This window comes from Lethenteron reissneri, unplaced genomic scaffold (genome assembly GCF_015708825.2).
Source record: "Lethenteron reissneri isolate LAM-NWPU_2019-01 unplaced genomic scaffold, ASM1570882v1 scaffold_1312, whole genome shotgun sequence".
Taxonomy (NCBI): Eukaryota; Metazoa; Chordata; class Hyperoartia; order Petromyzontiformes; family Petromyzontidae; genus Lethenteron; species Lethenteron reissneri.
The window spans coordinates 4,866-14,837 of record NW_026891017.1 but is presented as its reverse complement, the minus strand read 5'-3'; the positions used below and the strand labels follow the sequence as shown (position 1 = coordinate 14,837).

The 9,972-nt window shown below is 45.5% G+C and overlaps 1 long non-coding RNA gene across 1 annotated transcript; it reads left to right on the top strand.

Moving 5' to 3' along the window:
• Positions 1–684: 684 nt before the first annotated feature.
• Positions 685–9,404, top strand: LOC133361969 (uncharacterized). The gene is made up of 3 exons (XR_009757444.1): positions 685–856; positions 6,020–6,210; positions 9,188–9,404. It is a non-coding gene; the product is annotated as an uncharacterized LOC133361969 (long non-coding RNA).
• Positions 9,405–9,972: the final 568 nt, after the last annotated feature.

The following is a 9,972-nucleotide window of genomic DNA, read 5'->3' as shown; positions in this document are numbered from 1 at the left end:
CACACAGTTTGTACACACACAGTGTACACACAGTGTACACACACACACAGTTTGTACACACAGTGTACACAAACACACAGTTTGTACACACAGTGTACACGCACAGGGTACACGCACACAGTTTGTACACACAGTGTACACACACACAGTTTGTACACACAGTGTACACACACACAGTGTACACACACACAGTTTGTACACACAGTGTACACACAGTGTACACACACAGTGTACACGCACACAGTGTATACACAGCGTACACGCACACAGTGTACACGCACAGAGTACACACACAGTGTACACACACACACAGTTTGTACACACACAGTTTGTACACACAGTGCACACACACAGTTTATACACACACAGTCACGTCACCACTCATTAACTCGTCGGCGTGAGACGCCAAGGAAAGCTGTTCCACGCTAGTGACGTCATGTCACCAAGATATTCAATCCCACCCCCTCCACCGCGCGTTTGACTGGCGGTTCATTAACATAATTTATTTCATTGCGACGGGTTCAGCAACCAAGCCCAATCACCCCACGTGGGCCCGGCTTGTTAACATAATTTATTCAATTACACCGCTGCTTGTTGTGGGAGGGGAGTGTGTGATGAACCCCGCTAGGGACGTCATGTCACCTCCTGCTGCCGCGTGACGTCACGATATATCCGGAAGCTGCTGCACCGCGCGCGCGCTCACTGAGATCCGAGGGGAGAAGTTGACATCGTGGTGGTTGTTGTTGTGGTGGTTGTTGTTGTTGTGGTGGTTTTTGTTGTTTACCCAGGTAGAGCCTCGCTCCGTCTCTCGTAGGGATATCAATTGAGTAGCAGCGAGTATGGAATCCATGTCCAGGTTGGAACATTACAACGCGGGGCCTAGCCATGCGGGGCCTTGCCTCCTGCCCTCGCCTGATTGCATTTGCTTTAATTCTCTGCTTAAGTTTAATTTGTCTTCATTTGGCTCACTACTTTGAAACTTTGTTTCTTTTAATTATTTCTACAGTTTATTTTTTTATCCTACCAGGTCAAGCCCACTTCAGCTGCTATACCGCACTTGTTTTCAGAAGCGACCAGCTCACAAAAAAGTGGCTTATCCAAGGTTTCACTGTAATTTATATTCTTAGGTTTTTTTCGGTAAAGTCACGTAGGTAAAACATCAAAATTAATGAAAATAAAACAAAAATCACGACGTTTCGGAGGCAACACAAGTCTCCGTCATCAGGTGGGACCGTCACAGCCGAATTAGCTACATCAAGTGAGGCAATGATTCAAGATGTAATCCCTTATAAGCAAGTTGAAGAGGGGGGGAGCTCATCAGAATGTGGTAGCCAATGAATGGAAACGTATTGGGAGAGAGGGGGGCGGGGCTCAAAGACAGCACGGAGTGCTCAACACATTGGGCAGAGAGGGGGAGGGGAGGCCTGTTACATATGATAGACAAAAGAACGAAAATGCCCATGTTTATACCAATGCTGGCTGAACAATGAAGAGAGTACTGTTAAAAAATAACTGGGAATGTTAACACTCGGTAAAGTAAAGTAAAATAGTGCCTGTCAGATAAGATGGTCCAAAAAGGTGTAATTAAGTCTTTTTTGCGTGGTTGATAACATCTTTCCAATGATTACTAAGTTTGTACCCATCATCACGGTTGAAATTGTCTGTTTGTATATTTGTATGGCTTCGTGTACAAACCTTTGATGGTAGCCGGGAGGTTTGCAGAGAACCTTGGTCTCGGAAAAGACAATTTCATGAGAGCCCACCGAGTTGTAGCAATGATCGGCAACGGCAGAAGAATCAGTTCTGCCGTGTTTCAGATCTGACTTGTGCTTGCGGACACGATCAGAAACATGACGTTTCGTTTCTCCAATGTAGCAATCACCACAAATGCAACTCAATTTGTAGACTCCAGAATACTGTAAGTCAGGAACGACATCCTTCACAGATGGAATCAGATCACGGATTTTATGCACTGTACTGAATCGGACTTGGATCTTATGTTTGTTTAGAATTTTGGAGATCTTTTTGGTCACGCCTGCTATGTATGGTAACGTGATGGTTTTGGTCGGAGTTTCATGTGGCTGTTTCTGTGTGGTGGGAGAGACAGCTTGGCGGATAGTACGGTCAGAGTATCCGTTCATCCTGAGGGCCCGATGTACATGTCTTAATTCACCGGTCAGGTGGTGTTTGTCAGAAATGCCATGGGCTCTGTGGTATAGCGTTTTGATGAGAGAATTCTTTTGAGATGGGTGGTGATGGGAATCCGGTTTCAAGTAGGAATCTGTGTGAGTGGCTTTCCTGTAGACAGAATGTCCCAAGGATCCGTCAGGCCTCCTCTCAAACAGAATATCCAAGAATGGTAGTTTACCGTCTTTCTCCACTTCCATGGTGAATCTGATGGATGGGTGTCTAGAATTGATGTGGTCCAAGAAGTGGTTCAATGCTGGGAGGCCATGTGGCCAGATGACAAAAGTGTCATCCACATACCTCTTCCACATGGAAGGACGCAGGGTGGATGTCTGGATGGCGTCTGATTCAAACTTTTCCATGAACATGTTGGCTATAACTGGTGACAAAGGGGAGCCCATAGGGGTACCCTCATTCTGTTTGTAGAAGGTGCCATTCCAGGTAAAATAGGTGTTGGTGAGGCAATGCCTAACCAGCGCAGGTGCATCAGAATTCAATCCATGTTGGACTAAGTCCTCAATTATTGTTAGGGTGTCTGGTACTGGGACTTTGGTAAACAAAGATACTACATCAAAGCTGACGAGGATGTCATCAGGAGATAGTACCATGTCCTTAACCATAGAGACTAATTGGGTTGAGTTGAGTACTGCCGAAGAGGTCTTGCCTGTGAAGGGGAGCAGAGTATCTGATAGAAACGGGCTAGTTTGTACGTAGGAGAGTTTATCGTCGACACAATGGGTCGTAGCGGGGTGCCTTCCTTATGGATTTTGGGAAGACCATAGAGTCTGGGAGGTTTTGCCGCCGATGGTTTTAGAGAGGGACGTTTGCTTGGTTCGATTAGGGAAGTCGAACTCGTGATGATACTGTTGGTTTTTGTCGTTAGGCTTTTAGTGGGATCGTTTTTTATTTTGGAGTAACTCCCAAATCAGGTTAGCTGATTTCTAAATTCAACCTATCTAAGAAGAAATTAGAGCCACACATCGCAAAGCTGGATGTTAACAAGACCGTGATTAATCAGAGTAACATCCCAATTTCTGACACTCTAAAAACGGTATTGGCCAAAGGACTAAATTTCGCCGTCACCCCTAAATATATACCAGTAGAGGATATGATTTCTCAGATTGATGTAGCCCTCAGAGGCATAGGACACATCCATGTGGATGTAGCAAGAGCTGAAATAGCTACTATTCTTAAGAATGCTAAGAAACCCACTAGTAACATCAGCAAAAATGAACGCTCTGAACTCGCGGACCTAAAAAAGAGAGATGATATAGTCATCCTCTCGGCAGACAAGGGCAATGCCACGGTCATCATGGATAAAGATTCATACAACAACAAAATCCTGGACCTTCTTAATGATGGGAGTTACTCCAAAATTAAAAACGATCCCACTAAAAGCCTAACGACGAAAACCAACAGTATCATCACGAGTTCGACTTCCCTAATCGAACCAAGCAAACGTCCCTCTCTAAAACCATCGGCGGCAAGACCTCCCAGACTCTATGGTCTTCCCAAAATCCATAAGGAAGGCACCCCGCTACGACCCATTGTGTCGACGATAACTCTCCTACGTACAAACTAGCCCGTTTTCTATCAGATACTCTGCTCCCCTTCACAGGCAAGACCTCTTCGGCAGTACTCAACTCAACCCAATTAGTCTCTATGGTTAAGGACATGGTACTATCACCTGATGACATCCTCGTCAGCTTTGATGTAGTATCTTTGTTTACCAAAGTCCCAGTACCGGACACCTTAACAATAATTGAGGACTTAGTCCAACATGGATTGAATTCTGATGCACCTGCGCTGGTTAGACATTGCCTCACCAACACCTATTTTACCTGGAATGGCACCTTCTACAAACAGAATGAGGGTACCCCTATGGGCTCCCCTTTGTCACCAGTTATAGCCAACATGTTCATGGAAAAGTTTGAATCAGACGCCATCCAGACATCCACCCTGCGTCCTTCCCTGTGGAAGAGGTATGTGGATTACACTTTTGTCATCTGGCCACATGGCCTCCCAGCATTGAACCACTTCTTGGACCACATCAATTCTAGATACCCATCCATCAGATTCACCATGGAAGTGGAGAAAGACGGTAAACTACCATTCTTGGATATTCTGTTTGAGAGGAGGCCTGACGGATCCTTGGGACATTCTGTCTACAGGAAAGCCACCCACACAGATTCCTACTTGAAACCGGATTCCCACCACCACCCATCTCAAAAGAATTCTCTCATCAAAACGCTATACCACAGAGCCCATGGCATTTCTGACAAACACCACCTGACCGGTGAATTAAGACATGTACATCGGGCCCTCAGGATGAACGGATACTCTGACCGTACTATCCGCCAAGCTGTCTCTCCCACCACACAGAAACAGCCGCATGAAACTCCGACCAAAACCATCACGTTACCATACATAGCAGGCGTGACCAAAAAGATCTCCAAAATTCTAAACAAACATAAGATCCAAGTCCGATTCAGTACAGTGCATAAAATCCGTGATCTGATTCCATCTGTGAAGGATGTTGTTCCTGACTTACAGTATTCTGGAGTCTACAAATTGAGTTACATTTGTGGTGATTGCTACATTGGAGAAACGAAACGTCATGTTTCTGATCGTGTCCGCAAGCACAAGTCAGATCTGAAAGACGGCAGAACTGATTCTTCTGCCGTTGCCGATCATTGCTACAACTCGGTGGGCTCTCATGAAATTGTCTTTTCCGAGACCAAGGTTCTCTGCAAACCTCCCGGCTACCATCAAAGGTTTGTACACAAAGCCATACAAATATACAAACAGACATAATTTCAACCGTGATGATGGGTACAAACTTAGTAATCATTGGAAAGATGTTATCAACCACGCAAAAAAGACTTAATTACACCTTTTTGGACCATCTTATCTGACAGGCACTATTTTACTTTACTTTACCGAGTGTTAACATTCCCAGTTATTTTTTAACAGTACTCTCTTCATTGTTCAGCCCGCATTGGTATAAACATGGGCATTTTCGTTCTTTTGTCTATCATGTGTATCAGGCCTCCCCTCCCCCTCTCTGCCCAATGTGTTGAGCACTCCGTGCTGTCTTTGAGCCCCGCCCCCCTCCCTCTCGATACGTTTCCATTCATTGGCTACCACATTCTGATGAGCTCCCCCCCTCTCCCCCACCCCTTCAACTTGCTTATAAGGGATTACATCTTGAATCATTGCCTCACTTGATGCAGCTAATTCGGCTGTGACGGTCCCACCTGATGACGGAGACTTGTGTTGCCTCCGAAACGTCGTGATTTTTGTTTTATTTTCATTAATTTTGATGTTTTACCTACGTGACTTTACCGAAAAAACCTAAGAATATGAATCCTTGCAGTCACGAAAACTTCAAATCTAGAATTCTCTGTAATGTGTTTGTGTGTGATATATTGTACTAGGGTGGCAAGATGTCAACTACCTCACATGGTATTCAGAATGTCGTGGGTTCGATTCCAACCCTGACGCATTTATAATTGCAGTTTACATGTTTTATTTTTTCTCTCTCTCCCTGTTGTGCCATTGATTTTTCTCCACATTTTAGAAACATTCATTTTGAGAATTTTGCTGCAATACATTTCCATATTTTAACCCACTAAGTTGAGCTATCATTTGTGTCCAGGTCGATTCTGAAAAAGAGCTATGCAGCTCAGATGGCCTCACCTGGTAAAATAAAAATAGTGTACTGTGTTTGAGGGTTTTCCAATTTAATTTCTTACTTAGCAGTTAAAGATTATGTTTCAGGAGGGTCCTGCATTGGACTGTTTGACCACCACCAACTATATTTTGAGTTTAGGTTTGGGAGAAAAACGGAAAACCCAGTGGAACACCAATGCCGACGGTGACGGCTGACGCCAGGATAGCGGCCACGGGCTCGAAGCGAGGGCAACCCGGCTCTTGTCCCAAGAAAGGAATCCGCTCCCCGCTGCCCTCCACGGTGGCGCATCGCCGGCGGGGCTGCACGTTGAGCCCCAACTTTTCCAGGCGGTCAGTACCAGCAATACACTCGTGACATAACACGCTCGACACGTATAACTCCTGGTTACTCACCTGGTGTCCGAGGCGACCCTTAAGGGTGACCCTCCCCAGCAGTCCCATCCCACTTCCACTTGCAGTGTGCAGCGCACGATCCGGGGCCTGTCGGCGGCCCACTTCAACCCCGACCACGCTGCAATGTGTTGCACTCATGAGTGACATTACCGCCCCACGCGTCCAGCAGAATCCGGGTTTGCCGCCTGTTCACCTGCCCTTCCACGAGCCACGTGGCCCCCATTATTCCTGCCACCAGCTCCCGCAGCCAGTCACCCGCAGTCGCCGCATTCTGGGGTGTTGTTGTCAATATCTGCGTGGGGGTCATTCGTTACCATTATCATGACAGTTTATTTGTGTTGGGACCACGTGGATTGCACCCCTCTGTGGTCCCCTCTTTAGGGAGGCCTTGGTGTTTAACCCTGGTGCTTCTCTCGCGCGGGCGATCTTGGGACTGTCTCTCACGAGATGCCCCCATTGGTCGCATAGATAGCACGTACGGGGAAGGGCAGTGGCTCCATAAGAGGCCCCTTGCCCACTCCCCCTTACCTTCCCAGTGCGCATTTGTTCGAGTTCTGCCTCTTATTGAGATACTCGCCTGGTTAGCCCCCCGACCATGGAGCGTAGCCCTCCCACCTCGGACTGGACTATCTCCGCTGTAGACTGCAGCTTGGTAACATTCAGGTGTACTTGGGTCACCTCCCCACATACTTGGGTTACCTCCTCACGTACTTGGGTTACATGGCCTGTGATCTCCTATGCCGGTCTGTATCCCTGCCACCCATCCTGGGATTGTCTCACGGGGTCCTGGAGGCTCCCTCGTCCCCCCCCCCCTCACCGTTCTCGCGAGCTTCTCCTCTGGAAGAAGACTTGCAATGGTGTGCTCCTGTTCCAGCCGTCAGAACTGCGCACGCTCGCGAGCAAATCTCTCACACACGTGCGCGTGCTCGGCAAGGGTGTTACATGGGGGATATGGGCAGTTCGCATCTGGCTGCCACCAGGTTGTGCTTGTCAGATACTGCTGAACTTTCTCGGCGGCGAGGTCATCGATGATCTCGGCAGTGTATCCCAGGCGTACGCTCTGTGTTAGCAAGCGTGATTTATTTTAGTGTCCGCTCACTGAGATCTGAAGTGAGAAGTTCACATCGTGGTTATTGTTGTCGTGGTGGTAGTTGTTGTTTACCCAGGTAGAGCCTCGCTCCTTCTCTGTCTTGTAGGGAGGCCGCTTTGGATTGCACTACTCTTCGATTTCACATTAACATGCTAATTTATTACATTAACATCACTAGCCCCGGCCACTTCCTTATGATCCTTGGGCTACACCCATTTCAAACCTTTTACAACGGTCTGCCTCAGCAGCAGACCATGCATTTTCTAGCAGAGTGTTTTTGTTTGCTTTCTGACCACAAGTATTGTGGGTAATGCACACATGATTCCTTATTTGGAATACAGTACAGTACTTATTTCAATTGTGATGTTTATTTTAGTTGCCGTTTACCTAACCCCATTATTTAGGTAATGCTTAAGTATAATTATGTATTTTGAGAAGCTCACAATGGCCCTATACAAAATTGCATTTCATACAGTAACAATGATACGCTAATCGATGCCTGGTTATAGTCAAGGGATCGTCCGCTGCTGGTCAACCATGTTACGCATGTTGATGATCTGGCCATGGCTACTCAATGATATTGAGTTGGAGAATCGTGTTCTATACCTGGAGAATTCCATGACGAAATGGGGCCCTGCATATGTTCTACAAAAAGATCACCTCCCTGGGAAAATCTTGACTTAAAGCTTTCGTAACTGCAGGAATTCATATTCTTTGGTCTTTCGGTTAAGTGACGTGACTTTACCGAAAGACCAAAGAATACCTCCCTGGGAATTTAATGTCATACAACACTGCACCTGCTCAGCTCTCCATGAATAATCAGGTCGTTCTACACGTGGTGGAGGAGCTCCTATACCTGGTTAATGTGTTCATGACCTTATTTGGCATCCAAAGTGTCACTTCAAATTAGTCTAGCAGCATTTTTTCATTAGACTCTGTAACACTATGTGGAAGCTGCCTGGACTTTTTTACATACAAAGCTGTGAGTGTCCATCGCCAAGGTCTAGTCCATTGCAAAGGTCTTGTCAATAAAACAGGCAATAGTCTACATTATAGACTGCCAATACACTCACTGAGGTTAAGAACCAGGCTACATTTTCTACATTATAGACTGCCAGTATGCTCACCGAGGTTAAGAACCAGGCTACAGTCTACATTAGTCGTTTTTTTTCTTCTATTCACTTTATTTGTATTATTATTTTATATCTACGTGACTTTACCGAAATAACCAAGAATATGAATTCCCACTATCACAAAAGTTTTAAGTCAAGATTTTCCCAGGGAGGTGATCTTTTTGTAGAACATATGCAAGGCCCCATTTCGTCATGGAATTCAACAGGTACAGAACAAGATTTTATAAGAATGGAAACAGTCAGGAAATTAACAATGCACATATGCAGCTTAAGTTAGATCTGTTCATCCTCGCATTCAAGCTCATCTGAGCCTGGCTTCAGACCTTTAAGTTGCAAATGAACATTAATTTATACATTTCTGCATAATACAAATAGTATCAACAGCCTTTGCTATGTTAGCTAATTTTTCTTAAATAAATATTCCTGTCATAGCTAGACAACCGAAATTGTGTGCTTGGAGTTTTTTGGTAAATATTCATTTTGAAGACACTTGGGTGTCGAGTCATATTTATGACCATTTGCCCTCTCATTGTGTGCCTTAGCAGCCCGTGTGATGAATTAGGGAATCTCTTTCACTATTTCATGAAAATATGAATATGTATAGATGTGTAAGTCATGTGTGACTGTATATATGCATTCCTCTGTGCCTCAATACTCACGGAGATGGTGTGGATATGTTTTCTGTCTGCAGATGATGCTCGCTCTGCAGAGTTGGTCTGATGGAGCAAAGGCACTCAGCGCAGCTCGGTACAAGAAAGAAACAATGCGACCAGAATGCAAACAGCATGGATCGTACTGGAAACTTGACACAGCACCAGAGAACACACACAGGAGAGAAACCTTTTAAGTGCAGTGTGTGTAAAAAGGTGTTTGCACGGTCATCCATTCTTAAATCACACCAGAGAACACACACAAGAGAGAATCTTTTAAGTGCACTCTGTGGGGAAGGCGTTTGCATTGTCATCAAATCTTAAGATCCACCAGAGAACACACACAGGAGAGAAACCTTTTAAGTGCACTGTGTGTGAGAAGGCGTTTGCACAGTCATCAAATCTTAAGACCCACCAGAGAACACACACAGGAGATAAGCCCTTCAAGTGCAGTGTGTGTGGAAGGCATTTTTTTATTCATCTACTCTTAAACAACACCAGAGAACACACACAGGAAAGAAACCTTTCAAGTGCACTGTGTGTGAGAAGGCGTTTGCACAGTCACCACATCTTCAAAGACACCAGAGAACACACACAGGAGAGAAACATTTCAAGTGCATTGTGTGTGGGAAGGTGTTTGCAGAGTCATCACATCTTCAAAGACACCAGAGAACACACAGGAGAGAAACCCTTCAAGTGCACTGTGTGTGAGAAGGCATTTTCAAAGTCATCAACTCTTCAGACCCACCAGAGAATACACACAGGAGATAAACCCTTCAAGTGCAGTGTGTGTGAGAAGGCGTTTTCAGATTCATCTGCTCTTCGA